This window comes from Mugil cephalus, chromosome 20 (assembly GCF_022458985.1).
Source record: "Mugil cephalus isolate CIBA_MC_2020 chromosome 20, CIBA_Mcephalus_1.1, whole genome shotgun sequence".
NCBI lineage: Eukaryota > Metazoa > Chordata > Actinopteri > Mugiliformes > Mugilidae > Mugil > Mugil cephalus.
This window is the reverse complement of record NC_061789.1, coordinates 2158378-2183550: the sequence shown is the minus strand read 5'-3', so window position 1 is coordinate 2183550 and position 25173 is coordinate 2158378. Positions and strand designations below refer to the sequence as shown.

The 25173-nt window shown below is 38.6% G+C and overlaps 1 protein-coding gene across 1 annotated transcript in view; it reads right to left on the bottom strand.

Moving 5' to 3' along the window:
• Positions 1-25173, bottom strand: part of LOC124997821 — a 284917-nt gene that overhangs the window by 51165 nt on the left and 208579 nt on the right. The gene's annotated exons all lie outside the window — the stretch shown is intronic.

Below are 25173 nucleotides of genomic sequence, written 5' to 3'. Positions count from 1 at the left end.
CTCTACAATTTTCAGTTTCCTCACAATTTAAATAGTTTGAAATTCAAGATCATGAAAGCTCATTTTTTTTTTGCAGTTACAAAACAATTTTGAAAACAATTCCAAAGTTGGAAAGACATGAGTTAAAAACATTTACAAATATACTTCCTTTTTTAATCATTTTTACAATTCAATTAAATCCATGTAAACCTACACAAAAAACATCATGTGTATTGTGGCACATTACACAACATGTCATTAGATAATACGATTAATAACAAATAATTTAACCGTCACTGTAAATTTGTGCATATAATGATTTTAATTTTCTTTCTTTTCGCTTATGTTTGTCTTTTAGTCAAGGTTGAGTTGTTTTCTTATCTTATATCAACCACAGTTTAAAAGATATGATTTAATCATCATTAAGCAGTTTTATTTTATATTTGTTTCTGGTGAAAATACAAATAAGTTAAAAAAGAGAGATTATTATCAGAGACTATTATCATTATTATAGTTTATTTTTAAATTATGCAATACAATTACAACCATAAATACCTGAAAAGGTCTTGGTGCACACTGCAGATTATGTTATTAGATAATAAAATTAATTACAAATAATTTAACTGTCACCGCAAATTTGTGCATATGATGATTTGAATTATCTTTCTTTTCCCTTGTTTTTGGTGTTCAGTCAAGGTTGAGCTGTTTTCTTACACATCTCAGTCATGATTTAGAGGATATAACTTTTATAAGTTTATTTTTTCTGTTATTTTATCTTTGCATCTGGTAAAAACACAAATAAGTTAAACATGATCATTTCCATTGCCATTATTTTATTTTTTAAATTTTTTTTTAGGGAGAAATACAGTTACAATATAAAAAAAAAATATTATATTGTAAAGCTACACATCAGGTCATTAAATAATTTAATTCATTATTAATTAATGATTGATTACAACTTAATAATGCAATTTTGTGCATATGATGATTTGAATTATTTCTTCTTTCTTTTTTCTCCCTCTCTTTCTATTTTTTTAGTCAAGGTCGAGTTGTTTCAGTGAAACACGTACCGTTTCTTTAACTTCCTCTAAAGGAAATATACCACACCACATTTTATTTCTAATTTTAGTTTTACTGCGACAGTTTACACTGTTACATTGTACTGTAGTTATGACCCCTATTTATGTCATTTATACGGTAGAAATACCAGATGTAATGCAAAAATATACACAAGCATGTAGATTTTCATCTTCAGGTCGGTAACATTAACATTAATATTACATCAAACACCGTCCTGAATTAGTTGATAATAATTTAGAAGAATATTTTCTAATTATTTTAAAGAAACTGCCGCATTAAAAACATCTGGTCAGCTCTGCTTCATCTGCTCTGTCAGTTTAAATTTAAAGAACATATGAACTGAACTGAACTAAATAAACACAATTTAAAATAAAATCTAAAGAAGTCTCTGCAGATATTAAGTTTAAATGTGACTTACCTGAAGATACTGTGACCGTTGTTCCTTTACCCCAGTAGTCAAAAGCATCACAGTGCTACGTCCCCATTCACTGGCTGAACAAAAGCACCTGGAAAAACAAGTAAAAACCCTGAGAAATGTTTGAATATCAACATAAATCATGCTCAGTGTGATACTGTGGTGTCACTCTGTAAGGTTAAGTTTTGTTCAGATTTTTTATCATTTGTCTAATCTAAGATTTACAGGCAGATAACATTTCAATTTGTACACAGACTTTATCACGAAACTGTTAATAAATTAACTTTTAAATATAAAACCAGCTCATTTAAATAATCTAAACATATCAGTTACCTGATTCTCCAGCAAGAAACCTTTTCTTCCTCATTTCTAAATAAAAATTACAGATGATAGAGAAGTTTTGTGCTTTTAGGTTTTTGTATGGGTGTGTATCTCAGTGCCACCGTAGTAATACACTGTGAAAAACCCTCATACAAAAACCACACACAGTTTCCTGGAGAGGAGAGGGAGGAAACTTCAACTGTCATCTGTCGTGAAAAATTTAAAACTCCACTTCCAATTATTCTTGATAATAGATGTAAAAATTGTTTATACACATCAAATATTATATATAACAAGAAGTTCTATCTATCTATCTATCTATCTATCTATCTATCTATCTATCTATCTATCTATCTATCTATCTATCTATCTATCTATCTATCTATCTATCTATCTATCTATCTATCTATCTATCTATCTATCTATCTATCTATCTATCTACCTACCTACCTACCTACCTACCTACCTACCTACCTACCTACCTACCCTTTGCACTACATTAAGCTCCGCTCAACTGGCCCTGCAGATCTTTGCAGACTGTAATGAGTTTCCATCAGAGGAGCTCATTCATGTGTTTTACCTCTTTCATCATTTCATTTCCCTGCAGTGTCTTCGATATCCGACAAACTGAAGCAGGTTCGCAGGTTGAAGTCCAGTCCCCTGCCAGTCAACATTGATGAGGTTGACATTGAGGTGGTTGGGACTTACAGGTACCTCGGTGTCCAACTCAATGACAAACTGGACTAATCAAAGAACAGAGCCGGCTACACTTTCTGCGCAAGCTAAAATCGGTTGATGTGTGTAGTGAAGTGCTCTACATGTTCCACAAGTCTGTTGTTGAGAGTGCTGTATACTGTGCTGGCTCGGACGGAGCAGAGGTCATTCATCCCCCGTAACTGTTAGCAGGCTAACGGTTAATGGCTTGGCTGTATGTGAATGCTGCATATTCCAGGTAAATAGGACTGTAGACTGGACTGCATATTTCTTTTGTAATTATTACTTACTATCTTATTCTTTTTCTATTTTGTAAGATTATTTTATTTTTTGGTCTGGTTCATCTATGTTCTTTGTTATCCTGAGACTCTTGGACAAAACTATTTCCCTGTGGGGATCAATAAAGTTATCTTGAATCTTGAATCTTGAAGCAGGTGATAACGACCAAATGACACATCAGACAGTCTTCTCTGGAAGCTCAATGATTTTAGAAGCTGATGAACAGGCTTGGACTACCATCTCGTGGTCTCTATTTGCACCTATGTATACTGTTGTGTGAAACTGTGTGAACTTATCATTCAGTCAGCAGAGGCTTTTCTGCAAAATAAGGGCTGGAGCTGCTATTACAGAGCGTATTTTATCTATTTATCTGTTTGAGACTGAGGGAAGGAGGAGGAATATGACATTTAACCTTGATCATAGTGAAATATTTTTTTTGTAATCATATATGTAAAATTTTCTCATAATGCATCAGACTTCATTCACCATGTTTTGTAGGTAGAGAGAAAAACCATCTGTCTCTGAGTCCCATTGTTATATGTTGTCTGTGGAGGTTTTTGTGCAGCTGCTCCACTGTCTTCAGTCACTGTGTCTCTCGAGCACAGAAGTAAACAGCAGAATCTTCTACTGTCAGTCTCTGGACCTCGAGGTACTGAGTGCTGCTGGACACATCTTCAGTCATGATGAAACGACTTTGGAAAGAACTGCCATAGATAGCAGAGTTTGAACCTGCATTCATCCTCCCAATCCACTCCAGAGCTTTCCCTGGTTTCTGTCGTATCCAGCTAATGTAATAGCTCGTCATGTCAAACCCAGATATGACACATGACATCTTCACTGTCTCTCCAGGTGTCTTGACCTCAGAGGGAGGCTGGTCCATTCTCTCACTACAAACCCCTAGAATAAAAACAAAGAAACAAAATAACTTCATGATCAGTTTCCATCAAAAGAAAGAATGAAATCACAATAGTTTTTCTCACCATGAAGAGTAACTACTAATATTAAACTCCAGGCTACTGTATTTTCCATCCTGTGATGAAAACTGTCCTATAATTCTCTCAGATTGCTGTTTCAGATGTGTCTCAGTGTTCTGCCACAGACTGAATGAGAGTTTCTGATGGTGTGTTAATAAGAGAGGAATAGTTTGCATAGACCTCCCTCTGCAGGTTTAAAAAGAGAACATGAAACATATGAAGCTGACTATCTCTACAGCAATGAGGAACATATCTGATATCCTAATGAGGAAGTGTTTTGTATTCCTCTTTTAATACGACAAAATCTATGCTGATGTTGGCTGTATAAGGCGTCTAAAAACATCAATACTGAAATGGAATGTAAATAAAATAACAGTTGAAGAAAAATCTTTCTCATTATATGATTATGAAGTTATCTAATCATCTAATTGAATCTGCTCCATTCAATATTGTCCACTTTGGTTTGGTGACATGAATTATTTGAGCAGATCTGTACAGTGATTGTTACAGTCACAATTATCATCTCTGTGATCAATTTTTTTATCGATGTTGCTACTAGCATCGCTGATAGTAGCAACCCACTCCGGCCCCTTTCCAGCAGCCTGTCTGATCCAAGCATTCCAGTGATCGCCACTAAACCCTGAATATGTACAGGTCAGTGTGTGGGATTCTCCAGGTCTTTTAACCACTGGCCCAGACTCAGTCAGTGTTTGACCCTCAGTACCTGCAGACACACAGCTCATTACCTACTGTCATGCAGATACGTTGTCTTTTTTATCACCATCTCTCTAAAGAAAATGTTTGGTTCTTACCGTCCCAGTTAACAGACAGGAAAAAAAAAACAAGCACAAAGTCAGTAGTGATCATTGTGAAAGCTGTTTGTCTCAGTCCAGTCTACAGAGTCTATGTCAGTGATTTAGTCTTAAACTCTGCAACACATATGTAAAGATGGAAGAGGTCAGAGTTTGCATCAACTCCTCATCCTCTTGCAAATTTCTACTTGCCTCTTCATCATTATTGGATCAATGAACACACAGAGTGACAAATTCTATTCATCATCTAACAGAAGCTTATTAGAAATAATTATAGGAGCGTGATGAATTCTTCCTGTTAAAACACATGTTGATAGAAGACCTTAAAAAAACTGGAATTCATCAGGTGTGGATTAACAGTGTTTAGTTTCATAGTGTGTGTGTTTGTTTAGAGGTGTTGTCATACTCTCTGTAGATGGGGTTATCCAAATTCATCAGATGTTGTGTGAAGCCTCTCTGCTTCCATTAAACAGTGTTTGTGTTTATACACAGCAGAGTCTTCTGGTTTGAAGCTGGGCAGCCATTGGGACTCCATCATGTTGCAGTCATCTAGTTTATGGTTTATTAAGAGGAATCAGTGTGAGTCTCTGCCCCAGTGAGACTCACAGGATCCAGAAGAAGAGCTCAAATGAGATCTGATGGGAGCTCCTCCTCTTCTGCTACAGCTGACAGCTTCATATCAAGTCTTTCTAGGAGACTGGGAGGATGAAGACACATTATTAATGAAGGATGGAAGTAAAATGAAGACATTCACACTCACATCAACAGAATATGACAACTTTATATTTCATTTTTTAATCATTGGTGGAAGATCAAGAAACGGATTATATGATCTAAATCTAAACATTATTTCTGCCTGGACTATGACAGTAAACACAGCTGAAATCATTAGTGTTGTGAGGGCTCCTCCTCTGGTGGCTTCATGTTCCAAGTGTTCAGACATTGAGAGGTTCTTGTTTATGTCTTCTGGTGGTTTGTCTTACTGTGTGAGTCTTTCGCACAGTAATACACAGCAGAGTCTTCAGGCTGCACATTCTGTCCATTTAGAGTCACTGTTTTGCTGGAAGAGTCTAAGCTGATACTGAACTTGTTCTTGAATCTTCGTAGGTTGATGTGCATCCATCACATGCCCTTCCAATCCACTCCAGTCCTTTTCCTGCTGGTTGTCTGATCCAGTGTGTGTAGTAGCTGTTGAGACAATAAGAGACCTGACAGGTGATGGTCAGACGTTGACCTGGTTGCACAGTCACAGACGCTGGCTGTGTCAATGTTGCACACTTCACAACTGTTAAAAGAAGAAAACGTTTTCCATGATCAGGTTCTATTAGAAAACAACATGTGCTGACTGTCATGTCAAGAGACTCACATCCAGCTGCTAGGAGCAGTAACAGAGCTACAGGAAACATGTTTGTTTTGTGAAGCTGAGTTACTGTGAACTCCACTCCACAGGCTGATGTCAAGTTTTTATAGCTGAGGAACAAATGAGGTCACTGAGTTTGCATACAATCAATCATATGAAGCATCGGTGTTGTTCAGTTTGAGTTAAGTCAGTTGGAAGTGTTAACAGTGTGTCTTCTGGAGTGATCAGAGAGATTATTTTATGAAAGAGCTTGTTCATACTTTAATGTCACATCTAGATGTTAATTTATTCAACATTTTTCATGACGTTAGTTCAGCTGCACGTAGAAATATTAAATACAGTTTTATACAGAGGCTTTAAATTCAACTTTACGATGGTTTTCTGTTTCTGTCTCCTTACAGATGCAGGTGTTGCTGTGAGTGTCCGTTATTCAGTGTGGAAGTTGTTTTCAGAGCCTGACATGCTTCAGTGCTTCTAACACACACATTGGTGTGGTTCAGTTTTTATACAGCATTGTTGCCTCTAGTGTCACTGTGGCTATTGTGCACAGTAATAAACTGCAGAGTCTTCTTGTTTGAGACTCTTCACCAGTAAATACACAGCATTCTGGGAAGTGTCTTTAGTGATGGAAAACTGGCCTTGGAGACTTTGGGCAAATATTGTTCCAGTTCCACTATCAATGCGTCCGATCCATTCTAGTCCTTTCCCTGGTCTCTGACGAATCCAGTGCAGCCAAGCTAGAGAAAGTCCCTGTACTGTACAGGACAGAGTGACTGATTCTCCCGCTCTGCTGACCACTGGCTCTGAGGAGGTGAGAGACTGAGCCCAAGCAGCTGAAACAAACAAAGAGTTTAGATGGCAGCAGACATCCCAAGCTCCTTTTCATCTCCTTATTAATTCAAACTTCACTCACCTGAAATGAGAGCCAAAAGGACAAGGCTGTGAAGAACTATCATGGTGCTGACTTGACTGAGACTGCAGCTGGAAAGGCTGACATGAAGGATATACGAGCAGCAAGAAGAATGGGAGGAGATTTTGGGCCTCTGAGAGAATTTACATATTGACCTGGGATGCAGGTTTAGAAAGGAAAGAAACATAAAGACTGAGACAGCAACAATAAAGATGTTGTTTAGTGTTTCTGTTTGATCATTTTAACATGTGTGCATCAGTGAGAAAGAGGGCAGAAGAATGTGTGTTCAGAGACTGATAAGAACTTTTATCTAATCTTGAGTCCAGCAAGTCAGTATTTGTCTTGTTGCTCTTTTACTTTTCATTCAGAGCTCAGGGTTTGAGTCTCTTTCAGTTCAGATAAATGAGTGAAACAGATCTGGATGTCATTTTATTATGACAGAGAGAGTTGACATTGATATCTGACACCGACTATTGTATCTTTTGATACTTTATTGATACTTTATATCAACATTGGGGACAATATTGACTTGTTGAATCTGAGGCTGTAGTCGAAGTTGATGAGGCTCTGACAAACAGACTTGCATTAACATCACATCTTCAACTCCTTTTAACTATCTGTATATCCTGGTAAGATAAATCATGCCTCCCCAGAAAGCTAAAACCATCCCATGCGAGGATGATGCAGTGGTTACAATGAGTGTACTCTCCCAGTCATTAGAGAAGCAGAAAGAATATTACAAGCATGTTACTGCAGCGGCAAGACAACTTCAAATATTTCATTCAGCTGATCATCGATGGAACTAACAAAAGATTGGATGGTGTTATTAGAGATGTCCAGGAGCTGAAGACCAGCTTGGAGTTCACCCAAGGAAAAGTTTGAAGAGAATAGAATAGTGTAAGCAGGAAATGTATGGACTGTTCACCAAGCTGGATTACACTGAGAACCAGAGCAAGAGAACAAACATTTGGATTGATCGCATTGAAGATGAGACATGAAAGAACCGGAGTGAATCTGAAAAAAAGGTGCGGCAAATGCTTTCAAGGAACCTAGATGGTACACATATGGACACTGAGAGGGCCCAGAGAACTGGTCAGTATCAGGAGATTATTTCCAAGATATATAAAGGCACCATGATCTACATAAACACAGATTTTTCAGAAGCAACTGAGAAGAAAAGAACTGTGGCCTAAGCTGAAAGCTGCCAGAGAGAGAGGTGACAAAGAGAGCCTGAACTATGATTGATTCCAGCATCACTCCCAGGGGTGGACCAAATCAGTCATTGGCTTAATAAGCCTTTAATTTCAACTTTTATGTCGAAACTTTAAACTTAATTTTTTTATCTTTTTGCATTTGTTTTGTGTAAAGGGCTTGTATCTTGGTGGTGGTGGTGTTGCATTTTATGTTCAGGAACACTTTCAAGTTTTGCCACTGAGCATTGCATGTACTGACATTGAAGTACCTTGGTTAGAGATACACCTTCCACACTGTAAGTCCTAAGTTGGTTGTTGTTATAGGCCACCACGTTCTAATTTTTAATATTTGGATAAATATGTGAAAATCTAGATATAGTACCAGGAGAAAGTAAGGATTAGTTTTTTCTTGGTGACCTGAACATTAACTGGTTTTGTATGAAGTGTGCATTATGTAACACTGTTTATATTTTGTAGAGCTAATGTATATAGAGTGAAAACAAGATGAAATACTCTGATATAGTTCTTATACTCACAGGAAAATAATCCATGAGACACACACACACACACACACACACACACACACACACACACACACACACACACACACACACACACACACACACACAGGGCAGAATACAAGACAAAAACTCTTCTTCATATAGACTTCCTGAATGTAGGTGGTCAACCACACCTGGAGCCTAGAGCTCCCTCTAGGTCAAGACTAAGCAAAGTCAAGATACTAAAGAAATTTACTCTGAAAAACACAAATCAATTGATTAAGTGAGCAGCAGTTTCATGTCTTTATAGATATCTAAATTCACCATAACAGCTGATTGAAGACCACAGATGTAAAGAGTTGAAGTGAAGATATATTTGAGTTTTTGAACAGCTGCTAAACTAACTTCAGTCACTGTGACTCTTGGGCACAATAATACAGACCAGAATCTTCAGTCTTAGGACTGTTCATCTGCAGATACACCTGCTTTCTGCTGTTGTCTCTGAAAATGATGAACTGGCCTTGAACTGACTAAGAGTACAAGATGTTACCACCAGTACTAGCGATATTAGCAAGCCATTTTGTATCATAAAGTTTTCATAACCCAAAGAAACGGGAAGTCACTAATCACAAAGCCACAAAGACAGTGGCTACGTTCATAGTGTTCATGTTTGTGACATATTTAGAGACGTTGTTCATGTCATGTCATCTATTTCATATGCTCCACTGCCACCTGGAGGTCATATTGAAAATGTTTTCTGTGGAGTATTTGTACTGTCTCTCTGCTCACTTTAACCATTGTGAGTGTTTGGCACAGTAATACACAGCAGAATCCTCTGCCTTCAGGTTGGACAGTCTCAGATATGTCATGCTGTTGCTGTTGTCTCTGGTGACTTCAATACGTCCTTGCACACTGCTAGAATATTCAGTTTTACTTGCATCACTATAGACACGTCCCATCCATTCCAGTGCTTTTCCTGCAGGTTGTCTGATCCAGTGCATACTGCAGCAGCTAAATGTGAAGCCAGATCCCCTACAGGACAGACTGAGAGTCTCCCCAGGCCTTTTCACTACTGAGCTGGAAGGAATGGACTCCATGCTCTGACCTGCACAAACTGATGTGATGAAAGGAGAGACGAAACACAGAAGAAAGTCAGACAGTCATCTGGGAAGTTCTCTATCACTGACTGACCCTCAGTCAAAGATGAACCAGAAGGAAGCAGGAGAACTCACAGGGCAGAGAGAGAGCAAGCAGCAGAAGAGTGAATATGTTCATCATCCTGAGGCTGGAGATGTGACCTCTGATGCTCCACACAAAGAACAAGAGCAGTCAGCAGGACACAAGTACACTACACACACTCAACATTTGCATCAGGAAATAATGAGGAGGGAGGGGCTCATCTACTAACACACTGTCACACTTGAATGCAGATGACATGCAGAGACATGTATTACAGGTTTTCTCAGTTGCCTTGGTGCATTTCTTACATCACTATTAGCATTTGCAACAGTTAGTTCAACCTCCACAACATTTAGTCATTTGTGCACATCATAGTAGCAGTTTCTCATTCCTTCCAACAAACAAATTGCAAATGCTTTTGGACATGCATCACTTGCTTTCATGCAACTCTCTACTACTTTTATAACATTGTAATTTGCTCATGTCATGTTAGTCAATATGAATTATACTCATACTATATAAAACTAATAGTCCTAATTTCATTACTTGAGTCATTACATACAAAAATTGAACTTGAAATATGCTCGACAAATCTGTCAAGCATAATTTATAGATTATATACATGAGCATGTAAAATTTAAAATGAAATTGAACATTTTCTCTCAGGTGTACCCCAGCTTTCACTGATGAGAAGGTGTGTGTGAAGGATTAGTTGCAACCAATGATAAGCCACTTCTCTACAGTCACTCAGAGCTAAATCCCATAAAAACCCACTTTTAAAGCCATGCCATTTCTACAATACTGTGACACAAAAATGGAAGGTCAGCCTTGTAGAAGAAGGGTGGGGGTGTGGGGAGGTGATGTTATGTGATTATAACAGCCAGTAAAGTCATAACTGGCCTGAAAAATAGATGCAATCTTTTTGTGATTTTAGCTTAGTTGTTACAAAATATGTTTTTTTTTTCCTGATTAGTTTCTTTCATTATTATCATTAATTCAATACAAGATTTTGAAGAGTTCTCCCAAAAAATGCTTTACATTGTGTTTTGACATTTCAGCTATCACAACTTTAGCAGAAACATGTTTCCTCATATCAAATGAATTATTCATTATTTAAATAAAAAGACAATGTTAACTGTATGGTATTTATTCAATAATGATGGAAGGAAAATTGTCTTCTTAAAGATGAATGTCTTGTTAGATTAAGTTTAAGTCATGTCGCAGTGAGATCATTTGATCAATTCTAGAGGATGTTTTTTTCTGGACTGTAACAGACAGAGTTTAGTCAGAGGAGCTGTCCAGTGCTGAAGGGAGTGACTGCTGGTTGTTAGTGGCCTTGACCCAAGGAAAGTTGTCAAACTCTGAAAATCCAGGTCACTGGTCCTAGAGCGCCCTCTAGTGCAGCAAATATCCAATGTTGTCTTTGTGTCATGCCAGTTATTTCATTAAAACACTTTCAAATTAAAATCAATGACTTTTTTAAAGAATACATTAAACTGCTGATAGAATTTTCCACCAACAATGAAGGAAAATATTTTCAACAATAACCAAAGAAACTAACAGACACCACCAGGATTAGTGTCTTGTTTTAGTGTTTAACACATCAAAGAACATCACGTGCTTCATTTTGACTGACCTGCAGCATTCCTGTGTGCACTTTTTGTACTGTTCCTTGTTATTGCTGCACAATGAAGTTGTGACAGCAGTCAGGATCATGGAAATAGTAGAAACACTTGGCTGCTTTGCAGGTTTGCATAACGTACTTACTAGTTTCAGATGGATTGTGACACATCTGCTCAGGAGCATAAACATGTGACTAAAAATGTTTATTTAGCTACAGTAAAAACTAAGGTAATTTTTTTTACATATATATATAACTTACATAAGTTTGTGTATGTCTCTCTCTCCACTCTCCTTCAGGTGATCACCCCTCCTCCATCCTGCAGCTGTTTCTACTCAGGTAATCAGCTGATCATGGTTAAAGAGTGGAGGAGAAGTGTGGCCCAGATAGAGTGAGATGGTGGACCATGGTGGTGGAGGTGTTAGGCTGGCGTTGGTCGACAGTTTGTACTGAATACTCTTTTCAGTGGAAAAGAGAGTGATCGATCTGTTTTGTTTTTTTCCCCCAGGTGTTGTGGTGTTTTTAAGTTTGAGGATCGAGACTGGTGTGTGTGTGTGAGGGGGTGAGAGAGAAGAGACATGAAGGCAGTGAGATAAGTTCTTCTTCTTCTTCTTCTTCTTCTTCTTTTTTTTTTTTTGGTTTAGTTTTGTTGTTGGTTAATCCAGTGTCTTTGTTCCCCCCGGGTGTGGTGGCGCCTTCAGTTAAATGATTCCATTGGAGACCCACAGGGTTTATCCCCCCCCCGAGTGGTGGCGCTTTGACTTTGTTGGTGGTTGTTGGTCCTGGTCTGGTTTACAGCCAGCGCTTTCAGTTAAAGTTTTTGAAATATTCCAAAATAAAGAATAATTTTACACTTAGTATCCGCTCTCCCATCCCAGGAACTATTTTCTTTTGTTTTCCTACCTTCATCCCCTGGTTAACACCTCGGCAGGTAACAACAAATATAATCCACTGTAACATGATAAATTAAAGCAAAAGATCTGAAAATCTAATATATAAATGTACATAAAAAGGTTTAAAATGTTAGTAGTATTATTTTTATATGGTCTGATATTGTTTCTGTCTCCTGTAACAAATCAAGGGATCCTTCACAGTGCTATGAGCGGATGTAAATAATAAAATGCAGAAAATAAAATTAAAAAAGACATTTGTCTTGACTGGTTAAATTACATTAACTTGATTTTCAATTGGTTAGTTATCTCCATCATTCATATCAGTTTTTCACAAAAGAAAAGTGTGTTTATCGCTGTATCACCTTTAATTTCAGAAAATTTCAGAAGCAGAAGAACAAATAACTGCTGCTTCAATGTTCTGACTGTTTGTCTTGAAACTAAAGGTTATGAAATTCACTCGTGAAGCAGGTCCCAAGAAAAGCTCTGACTCAGAGGATATACTTAGAGTATTTACTTGAGAAACACTGTAAAACTGGACAAAGAAAATTTACCAAGTACAAATGATCTGTTATAATGTTGAAGAGGACTGTCAGTGAATGTATATAGTACGAGCAGGTATGTGGTTGGATGAGAAAGGGTGGGGGCAGGGGTGAGTGTGAGGGGATTGAGACCGGTGTGTGTGAGGGGGTGAGAGAGAAGATACGTGAAGGCAGTGAGATAATTTATGTATTTATTTTTTTGGGATGGCATGGCACAGCTCTGTTCCAAGAAATAAAAGGGAATATTTCCAACCGCTTCGCCTCACCTCTCCCTGAAGTTGATGAAGGTACCCAACCTCTGGAAGGCCTCCTGCATTGTTTCAGTACCAAAGAAGGGATGTCCCAGTGCTCCCAATGACTACATGCCAGTGGCATTAACGTCCCATGTCATGAAGTCATTTGAGAGGCTGGTTCTCCTGCACCTGAGGGACCTGCTGTCTGTTTTCCTGGACCCCCTTCAGTTTGATAACCAGCAGCACGTGGGTGCTGAGGGTGCCATCATTTTCCTCACTCATAAGGTCCTGTCTTATCTGGAGAGTGCAGGGAGCACTGTGAGAGTCACTTTCTTTGACTTCTCCAGTGCCTTCAACAGCATCCAACCCATCCTCCTGAGAGACAAGCTACTGGACCTACCCAGCTACCCAGTCACCATTCAGGGTGAGGAGGTGGAGATTGTGGACTCGTACAAGTACCTTGGGGTCCACATCAACAATAAACTGGACTGTTTCTAAGCAGTCCAGGTTCAATCCCACCACTGAGCGGGCTTTCCTCACCAGTTTATTGAGATTGTTGACCTCACCGGTCTTGGCCCTGCCCCACTAGCACACCCCAGCAAAGAAGAGGATGCTGGCAAACATAGACTGGTAGAAGTTCTTGAGGAGTCTACTACAGATGCCAAATGACCTCAGTCTCCTCAGGAAAACGGTGATTGAGAGGAGGGTGACGGACAAAATCTGTGCAATATTGGACAATCCCTCTCACTCTCAGCACGATGAGCTGTGGCTGATGTTCAGCTCATTCAGCCAGCAGATCATCCCACCCCAGAGCAGAACTGAATGCTTCAGGCGCTTCTCTGTGCCCACTGCCATCAGACTGTTCAACTGCAGTGTGAACAACACACAGCTCTGACCTCACTGAGCCCATATGTAGCATACTTAGACCGTCACTTTATCCACAACTGCTGTCACAACTACTGTACTTTGTGTACTATACTTTTGTACGGTACTTTTTGTTGCTTAATTACTTTGTCACCATAGCTTTGTTGCACATAAAAGTAAACACTCATAAAACCACAAGCATTTGCCAGAGTGTTAACAATGGCCGCCACTAAATCCTGAGCTGACCAAACCATTTTTGATGTAGGTACAAATACAAGATGGTGGCAGTGCCTTCAGGGCATCAGTCAAGGTTCATTCAATATATTCAAAGTTTCATTCAATATATTCAGGGTTTCATTCAATATTTTCAAAGTTTCATTCCATATATTCAGAGGTTCATTCAATATATTTAAAGATTAATTTAGTCTGAAAATCTATTTACTTTCTATCAGTGAGTGCTGCTGTGACATCTCCAGTGTTTTTGTTCTGCTCTGTGGCTTCCTGCATCACTGTGGCTCTCGAGCACAATAATAAAGTGCAGAGTCTTCAGTCGTCAAGCTGTTCATCTGCAGATACACTTGATCCAAGTCGTTGTCTCTGGAGATGGTGAAACGATTCTGGACAGACGTGGAATAAGCTTTAGTGCTTCCACTCGGGGCAGAAATGTAAGCAACCCACTACAGTCCTTTTCCTTCAGCTTGTCTGATCCAGCCAATAGCAGCATCACTATCTGATATTCCTGCATATGTACAGGTCAGTTTGTGGGACTCTCCATGTCGCTTCACCACTGGTTCAGACTCAGTCAGAGTCTGACTGCAAACACCTGGAAGAAAAGCAACATGATCAGAACAGAACACGAAGCTTTGACATAGAAACAGAGGAGAGCAGAAGTGTGGGATTCACCAGAGAACAGCAGCAGAAACGTTAGACATGCAGTTAAAGTCATTGTGGAAATGAGTTGTATGTCTGGTTGGTGCTTTGGTTTCTCTTCAGTTCACAGTCACATTAATAAAGATGGACAGGAACCAGATTTGCATCAACTCCTCCTCACACTGCATAAGTAAATAAGTGACATATCAATATAGCTATGATATACATTTTAATACCAATTTAAAAATGAACTAAATTAAATTTAATATAGTATGAAAACAATATTTACTGTATCTAACAGCTACTTTCATGTACTTTCTTCAGTCCTAACAGAGAATAATTGTAAAAAAGTTCTCTGTAATTTCTTCTTTTCCTCCACAACAAAGTTGTGACAGCAGTACCTATCATGTTAAAAGTAAGTTGTTTGCAGAAGTGACTTGTCTTTAGGTTAACATAAAACATTTAGAGCAAAAAACATTTCAACCATCTCTCTGTGTTTTTTATGAAATTATTTTTGAAAAAATTAATGAATGATTGAAGGCTTTATTTTTATTTTTTTATTATTATTTTTTGCGTATTAATAATGACTGTAGTGTACATTTACAGGTAGTGTCCCAAATCTCTGCACAGTAAATTAAATAGGGTAAAACCACTGAACTGTAGAGAATGTGGAGTGATTTGTCAGAAACATTCAAATACTCATCAAGTTCATTTTTATGAAAACCGTGACCACATACTGTCTTCATTCATGGTCACAGTTACAGTGTGTTGTTGTGTATTGCTGGTTGCTGAGTATTAAGTAGGTCTGTTGGTGGTCTGTGTCACTGTGGGGCGACGTACACAGTAATACACAGCTGTGTCATCAGGCTGCGCATTCCGTCCTGTTGTTGTCACTGTTCTACCAGAAGTGTCTCTGCTGTAGCTGAACTTGTTCTTTAAAGCATCATTTTGCCAAAGGCCTCTTGTACCCCACATATGAGAAATCCAGGTTTTCCTTCACGCTGTCTGATCCAACCTGTTTCAGTCAAAGAATAACCAGAGACTTGACAGGTGATGGTCAAAGACTGTCCAGGCTGCACAACCATTGAGTCTGGGTGGACGAGATCAATACTGTACACACCTGTGGAAACAGAAAACAACATTATCTCCATCATTTATCTGACTAGTCAGTGTTTCTAATGTGTTTCTTAGTGTGAATCCACTGAAAGCTGCTCACAGGATCCAGCTGCCAGCAGCAGCAGCAGAGCTACAGAGAACATGGTTGATGTTGGAGAGGATCTGATGGGAGCTTTTCTTCTTCTGCTGCAGCTGACAGCATGATATTAAGTCTTTATAGGAGACTGGGAAACATAAATCCAAGTGTCTGTTTCCTTTATGCAAAGTGACCTTCCTCACTTTGCATAAAGGAAACAGACACTTGGATTTATGTTGTCTGGAGAAGCCATAGATAGTTAAGATAAAGAGGAAATGTATTTATTGTTAAATTGGAAGTCTCATTGCTTTTATGACTGACTTTATTCTGTGATTAAAGCAGAGAGAATATTTTTGAGATAATTTAATATGTTGAGTTTTCTTAAACTTTTGCTTCCTCTTGTGTCACTGTGTCTTTGGAGCTCCTTAATAAACAGATTGAATGTTAAACCATCATGAACCAGCCTCTCACTGACTGATGACCTATCACCACGATAATGGGCAGTAACAAAGATCATCATCAGCTTCTTCATGTCTTCACTGTTTCTGTTGAACTTCATATTTTAGGTCTTTTACTGCCCCCTGGAGGCTCTAGAGAATACAAATAATGGATGTTTTTGTACAGTCTCTTTCCTCACTTTATCCACTGTGAGTCTTTGGCACAGTAATACACAGCAGAGTCTTCTGGCTTTAGGTTGGACAGTGTCAGAGACGTTGTGTCTTTAGTGATTTCAATACGTCCTCTCAAACTGCTCACATATATGTTGTTGTTGGGATTAGATGAGCCTCTTTCAATCCATTCCAGAGCTTTTCCTGCAGGTTGTCTAATCCAGTGCATATAACAACAGCTAAATGTGAAGCCAGATCCCCTACAGGACAGACTGAGAGTCTCCCCAGGCCTTTTCACTACTGAACTGGAAGGAATGGACTCCATACTCTGACCTGCACAACCTGATGAGATGAAAGGAGAGAGGAAGCACAGAAGAAAGTCAGACAATCATCTGGGAAGTTCTCTATCACTGACTGACCATCAGTCAAAGATGAACCAGAAGGAAGCAGGAGAATTCACAGGGCAGAGAGAGAGCAAGCAGCAGAAGAGTGAATATGTTCATCATCCCGAGGCTGGAGATGTGACCTCTGATGCTCCACACAAAGAACAATAGCAGTCAGCAGGACACAAGGACACTACACACACTCAATATTTGCATCAGGATATAATGAGGAGGGAGGGACTCATCTACTAACACACTGTCACATGTTCACTGAGTCATGGAAGTTGTTGCTTTTCATTTTTAATGATCAATCACTATGAGGTTTAATTCAATAATTCAGTAATTATAGTGTCATGTCATGAAACTGCATTTATAAACTGTGTTGTCTCTAAAACATAAAATAATAGACAATTGCTTACTCTTGTGTCAGCGTGTCTTTGGAGCTCACAGCTATCACAACTATAATGGACAGTAACAAAGCTCATCATCAGCTGTTTGCTGCCTTCACCATTTCTTTTGACCTTCATATTTTAGATCTTCTACTGCCCCCTGGAGGTTCTAGAGAAAATAAATAGTTGTATGTTTTTGTACAGTCTCTCTGCTCACTTTCACCACTGTGAGACTCTGGCACAGTAATACACAGCAGAGTCTTCAGGCTGCACATTCTGTCCATTTAGAGTCACTGTTTTGCTGGAAGTGTCTAAGTCGATACTGAACTTGTTCTTTAGAGAATCTTTGTAGTATGAAGCTCCAGTGCCTTTGACTCCAATCCACTCCAGTCCTTTTCCTGCAGGTTGTCTGATCCAACCTGTCCAGGTGCCAAGAGAATAAGAGACCTGACAGGTGATGGTCAGACGTTGACCTGGCTGCATAGTCACAGAGGCTGGCTGTGTTAACGTTTCACACTTCACGCCTGTTAAAAGAAGAAAATGTTTTCTATCAAATGATCAACTTTAAAAGAAGAACTAGTGACTGAGACAAACCCAGAGAGACTCACAGGATCCAGCTGCCAACAGCAGCAGCAGAGCTACAGGAAACATGTTGAAAGTGACGTGCTGTGAACTCCACTGACAGTCTGATGTCAGGGAGTTTTTATAGCTGAGTGACAAAGAAACTCACTGAGTTTGCATAGAATTCAACACACAAATGATGGATGTTGGTCTGACTCCAGTCCGTCGTTCTCTTACTGTTATTATATCTGCAGAGTTCAAACATGTCTAGAAATCACTTTTTTTTTTCCATATAGTGTTTAAATCTAATTAAAACTGGATCGTTCTGAAAACATATCTGAATTTACACTAATGGAAGAATACTCAAAGACTGACAGTAATGCATGCTGAGGATAAGTTGAGAAGTTGGAATATCAATATTTTATTGAAATAGTTTCATTTTAGATGAATTCAAGATAAAGTGTATTTGATCTCATTTAAAATGGAGCAGGTTGGAAGGAAGTTCCTGTCTTCTCAGTTTCTTGACTTTATTTCAGGCCTCATTGATCACAGTTGTATAATTTGTTTAAACAGAGAATTTGATTTTCTTTCTCACCTCACACATCATTCTCAGATAAACAAATGCTCAATATGAGATTTTCAGAAAATCGTATCTTGACAAATTAAGAAATTGCTTTTTGAGACTTCTTTTTTGTCACCTCACAAAGCCACACCTATGCTCTAAATGTATTTTTTGACTGTGGAAGTTTCACATTTGTAAAGTTATCTCATCTCATATTCTACTATCACCTATCCTCACCAGGGTCATGGGGAAGCGGGAGCCTATCCCAACTGTTATGAGGCAAGAGGTGGGGTACACCCTGGACAGGTCACCAGTCTATTGCAGGACTGAGGCAAAGTTATTATTAATATAATTCATCCTGAAATGTTTTTTTTTTATGTCTTATTTTAAACAGTTTCAACAGACAAAACTGAGTTCTGTTTCTGAGTGATATAATATCACAAAATAAAATTATATTTTAGATATTATCATAAAAGTCTTTACAGTAAAAGATACAGAAATCTATTGTTGATAAATGTTAATGGTGGTAAGAAACTGTCTCCTTGTTTGTTTTCTGTGGAGGTTTTTGTACAGCTACTCAGTCAACTTCAGTTACCGTGTCTCTCGAGCACAATAATAAACAGCAGAATCTTCCGTCTTCAGACTGTTCATCTGCAGAAACAGCTGTTCTTTGCTGTTGTCTCTGGAGATGGTGAACCGGCCTTGAACTGACTGAGAGTAGTAGATGCTACTGCCACTACTAATAGTAGCAATCCACTCCAGTCCTTTTCCAGGAGCCTGTCTGTTCCAACTCATAGTGTAACTGCTGAATGACAGTCCAGATGTTGTACAGGTCAGTCTGTGAGACTCTCCAGGTCTTTTAACCACTGGTTCAGACTCTGTTATGGTCTGACCTTCAGCACCACTCCAAACAAACAGAGCAACCACCAAGAGTGTCAGCTTTCTGTCAGCCATGTTGACAGTGTGATTAGTAGGTTTTCAACTCTCCTTTAAATATGATGTCAACTGGAGCCCTGTGAGGATTTGGTTACAGTCAGCTCCTCCTACATCACTCCATCTCATTTTCAAGTGTTTGAACTCATAATTTGACTTTTGACCACATATTGAATTTCATTGTCCTCTCAGAGACACACCAGTCCTATATTTGGTAAAAATTAGTTACTCATGTCAGGAAGTTAATCCTCTCTGATCTGTGTATATCATTAACACTACAACCATGGGTATTTTATTAATTACAAAATGTCACTCTTGGTTTAGTTCAGGTATACACTAGTCACTATGAGCATAATTAGTGTTTAGAACTAAATAAATAATCTACATTTATACAACTTTTTTCTTTTTCATCTCACAAAGTCAAAGCAATGCTTTAAAATTGTTGGATTTACATCTCACATTTTTAATCAGCCAAAGTCATGTTTTGATATAACTCTTTAAAACCTCATATCATATCTAATGTAAAACTAATATATTGATTTAGTATTAAACAGTGGTTTGGTCATTAATAAAGTTCTGTTACTGTATGTGATGTAAAACGATCAAAATAAATGAAAATATAAAATTATGGAAATGATTATTATTTTAATATTCACACATTACTTAATATAAATATTTGATACAAAATACTATAAAATGGACACTACTTATGCTTTAAATGTAAACCATACAGATATCTATTGTGGATATATATTTAGTGAAAACCCATCTGTCTCTGAGTCACATTGCTGTTTGTTGTCTGCGGAGGATTTTGTGCAGCTGCTCCTCTGTCTTCAGTCACTTTGTCTCTCGAGCACAGAAGTAAACAGCAGAATCTTCTACTGTCAGTGTCTGGACCGCGAGGTACTGAGTGCTGCTGGACACATCTTCAGTCATGATGAAACGACTTTGGAAAGAACTACCATAGCTAGCAGAGTTATGACCTGTGTTCATCCAGCCAATCCACTCAAGAGCTTTCCCTGGTTTCTGTCGTATCCAGTGAATATTTCTGCTCGTCATGCTGTAACCAGAAATTACACATTACATCTTCACTGTCTCTCCAGGTCTCTTCACCTCAGAGGGAGACTGGTCCAGTTTGATCTCACTCAAAACTCCTGGAATCAAAGAACTTGTGATCATCATCCATCACTCTGTGATATTAACAGAAAAGTCTTCACTGTTTTAGAGCAGAAATTATTTTCTTACCGTGCACACTAACTATTAAGAACAAACTCCAGGAAAGTATATTTTCCATATTTTAACTCTTTATGATCAGAGTGTTTGTCAGATTTAATAAAAGTCTCCAAACTGCTCTGTCACAAATGACATGAGAGTTTCAGATGATGTGTTTATAAAGGAGCAAAACTTTGCATAGAGCTCCCTCTACAGGTTTAAAAAAGAACATACAGCAGTTCAAAGCTCTGCTCCACATTAGCTTCTGTTCTCAGACAAATGTTTCAACAAGACAAACATTATTTCCTCAAGCAGTGATTCACTCTCCATTCAGTCCCTGCAGAATGAAAGGAGCAAAGATGATCATCAGTCTTCAGACTCGAAATGCAACACATAGTCAGTGATGTTGGTTAGTGGTTGTCCCTTCATGGAATATGTTTTATTAAACTCTGAACAGCTCAGACAATGTGCCGCATTTAATAAAACAGCATGAATAAAATAAAACTGCATAATTGAGACTTATGATTATTCATAAGATACAGTATAACAATTTATGTGTCTATCCAAAAAGGAATTAAAATTTGCAATTTCTAAGCATGAAGGTTTTTGTACAGTTGCTCAAACATCTTCAGTCAGTGTGACTTTTGAGCAAAATAACAAACAGCAGAATCTCCAGTATTCAGGCTTTTCATCTGCAGGTACGCCTGCTTTCTGCTTGTATTTTTGAGAATAGTCAACCAGCCTCTCACTGGCTGATGATCTATCACCACTATAATGGGCAGTAACAAAGCTCATCATCAGCTGTTTGCAGTCTTAACTGTTTCTGTTGATCTTCGTATTTTAGGTCTTCTACTGCCCCCTGCAGGTTCTACAGAAAATAAATAGTTGGATGTTTGTGTACAGTCTCTCCGCTCACTTTAACCACTGTGACCACCTGGCACAGTAATACACAGCAGAGTCTTCAGGCTGCACATTCTGTCCATTTAGAGTCACTGTGTTGCTGGAAGAATCTGCAGAAATACTGAACTTGTTCTTCAGAGAATCTTTGTAGTATGTGGTGTGTCCATAAGCTGCACCTCCAATCCACTCCAGGCCTTTTCCTGCAGGTTGTCTGATCCAAACTGTGTAGTAGCTGCTAACAGAATAAGAGACCTGACAGGTGATGGTCAGACGTTGACCTGTCTGCACAGTCACAGAGGCTGGCTGTGTCAACGTTTCACACTTCACACCTGTTGAGAGGAAAATGTTTTCTATCAAATGATCAGGTTCTATTAGAAAACAACATGTGTTAACTATCATGTAATGAGACTTACATCCAGCTGCTAGGAGCAGTAACAGAGCTACAGTTAAAAGAAGAAAAAATGTTTTCTATCAAATGATCAACTTTAAAGAAGAACTGGTGACTGAGACAAACCCAGAGAGACTCACAGGATCCAGCTGCCAACAGCAGCAGCAGAGCTACAGGAAACATGTTGAGTCTGATGTTCTGTTTCCTCCACAGCCTGATGTGAAGTTTTTATACGTCACTGAGTTTGCATCCAGTCAAACATACGAAACATTAATATTTGCCCATCTAGACAGGTACAGTAATAGTGGACTATGATAGTGATGACTGAGTTATGACTCATGGATTTTAAGAAGTTTTACTGACTTTCAGTTTGTTGCTTTTATTTCTGTTTAAGTAAAGTAAACCAGTCAAACAGAATTATGTCTCCGGTGAATGTTGATTAAAATTAGTTTTAAGTCTTTACTGTAGGTGTGTGAACCCATTTACAGACAGTTTAACAGCTCCATGTTGTTTCTGACCAGTTTGCAACTGAACTGAAAGACAAAACAAATATGAATTTATCAATATCAAGATAAATCGTCACGGTTCTGATTTTGTTCGTGTCTTTTCAAAATCATGTTTTAAGTTTTGTGTTTTATTATGTTAAGTTTCTTGGATTCCTGTTTGGTGTTGCGTGTTTTCCTTGACATTTTCCTTGATGGCTTACTCCTTTCTCCACCCTCATTAGTTTCACCTGTGTCTCATTATCCCTCTGCCCACGTGTGTATGGAATTAATTAATTTGAGTTGTAAAGAGACTTCTGTCACTTTTCAAGCCTTTTTGAGTTTTGGCAAGCACTGATGATTAAAATTAAAATAACTTGACAATAAAGCTCTGCCTTTCCCTTTGTTACCTGTTGTGATGTTTTTGTCCCCATTATTTAACCAGAGTGTCTCGGTCATCTTGTTTTTTTGTCTTCATGTCTGTATGTTTTTGTTTCCCTGCCATGCTTTTGGCTCCATGCTTTGATTTTTGATTATCCTGCTGCTGCTCTTTTTTGTTAAAGTCTTCATCCTGACTTAAATGTTCATACTTCAAACTTCAAACTTTATTTATTTATACAGCACTTTACCTACCAGAAAGCAGCCCAAAGTGCTTTACATAAGTAAAAACCATAGGTGCGTTGCTGTAAGGCCCCCACACCTAGGTGCAGATCTAGATCTTAGGGCCTAGAATTGACCCCTGGGGAACCCCACACTCAATCCCATGGGTTCCTGAGGAACAGGTATCCAGACTTTCAAAGAAGCTGCGATCAGAGAGGTATGAGATGAACCAATGAAGAACAGTACCAGAGAGGCTGACCACGCGCCTCAGTCTGTTTATTAAAAATACAACAGTCTACTGTATCGAAGGCGGCAGTTAAATCCAGCAGATTAATTACTAATTAAGATTTAACAGAATACTTAAGAGGTTTAAGGGGGGTGGGTGGGGGGGTGTGGGGGGGGGGGGTCTTTTCACCCTTGAATTATCTTGTATTTCAGTTTAACACAGTGACCAGCTGCTGTTTTAACATGGGTGATTAAAACTTATTAATATTGTGTATTTTTTATGTATATATTCATTAAAATATAAATATTACAGTGCAATAAAAACTTAAAACAAGTCATAATGGAAGAGTCATTAAATAATTACAGACTGAGAGTAATCTCTCATCATGAGAAGAATACTGGAGGTTTTTGTACAGCTGCTCAACCAACTTTAGTCACTGTGAATCTCGAGCACAATAATAAACAGCAGAATCTTCAGTCTTCAGACTGTTCATCTGCAGAAACACCTGCTTTCTGTTGTTGTCTTTGGAGATGGTGAACCGGCCTTGAACTGACTGGGAGTAGTATTTGGTGCTACTATCTCCATATCTAATATATGCAACCCACTCCAGTCCTTTTCCAGGAGCCTGTCTCACCCAGTCTATGCTGTAGTCAGAGAGTGAAAATCCAGAGACTGTACAGGTCAGTGTGTGGGATTCTCCGAGTCTTTTAACCACTGGTTCAGATTCTGTCAGAGTCTGACCATCAACACTTGTCAAGAGAATAAAAAGCATCAAGGTAAATAAGCTGCTGACTCAAATCAAAGCTATGTACAATGAAGATGAGTGAAAGTTTTGACCTGCCCAGCAGATAGTTAAAAGCAGCAGTCCTGTCCTACAGTCCATCATGTTAAATTGTGTGTCCACTGTTCTCTGTCATCCTCTCTGCAGTCAGATAAGTAGAGGTGGAAGACATCTTTGTTTTGCATTGACTCCTCCTCTCAGGAAGGAAGCAGCTGGACTGGACTTGGCAATAATTGGCTTTTATTTTAATTTTAAAAATAAGTGAAAGTGGGGACTTGATCGAGGGAGTCATTTAATCTGAGGTGTCTTGTGAAGAAGAATATTTGATCTCCATTGTTTCTTCATATTGTCTTTTGACTAATAAAATTGGTGTTGTTTCAAAGAAATTATGTAACTTTAGATTTTTCTTATTTTTTTATTTTTATTTTTTTTTAATTTTTATAATTGATGGAAGATAATGAAGAACTTGATCAAATCTAAACACTGCTTCTGTCTGGACTGTAACAGTAAACACAGCTGAATTCATTAGTGGTGCGGGGGCTCCTCCTCTGGTGGCTTCATGTTTTAAGTGTTCAGGGACTGAGAGGTTTTCGTTGAGGTCTGTTGGTGGTTTGTGTCACTGTGGGGCGACGTACACAGTAATACACAGCTGTGTCCTCAGGCTGCACATTCTGTCCTGTTATTTTCACTGAGCTGGTTGATGCATATGTGTGGTAAAGGAACTTGTTCTTTAAAGCATTATTTTGGTAAAACTCTCCTCCACCCCATCGATGACAAATCCAGTCCATTGGTTTTCCTTCACGCTGTCTGATCCAACCTGTTGCGTAGCTGTTATCAGTCAAAGAATAACCAGAGACCTGACAGGTGATGGTCAAAGACTGTCCAGGCTGCACAACCACTGACTCTGGCTGGTTGAGATCAATACTGTACACACCTGTGGAAACAGAAAACAACATTATCTCCATCATTCATCTGACTAGTCAGTGTTTCTGATGTGTTTCTTAGTGTGAATCCACTGAAAGCTGCTCACAGGATCCAGCTGCCAGCAGCAGCAGCAGAGCTACAGAGAACATGGTTGATGTTGGAGAGGATCTGATGGGAGCTTCTCTTCTTCTGCTGCAGCTGACAGCATGATATCAAGTCTTTATAGGAGACTGGGAGGAAGGTCACTTTGCATAAAGGAAACAGACACATTGGAAAAGAAGGATGGTTTATTTATG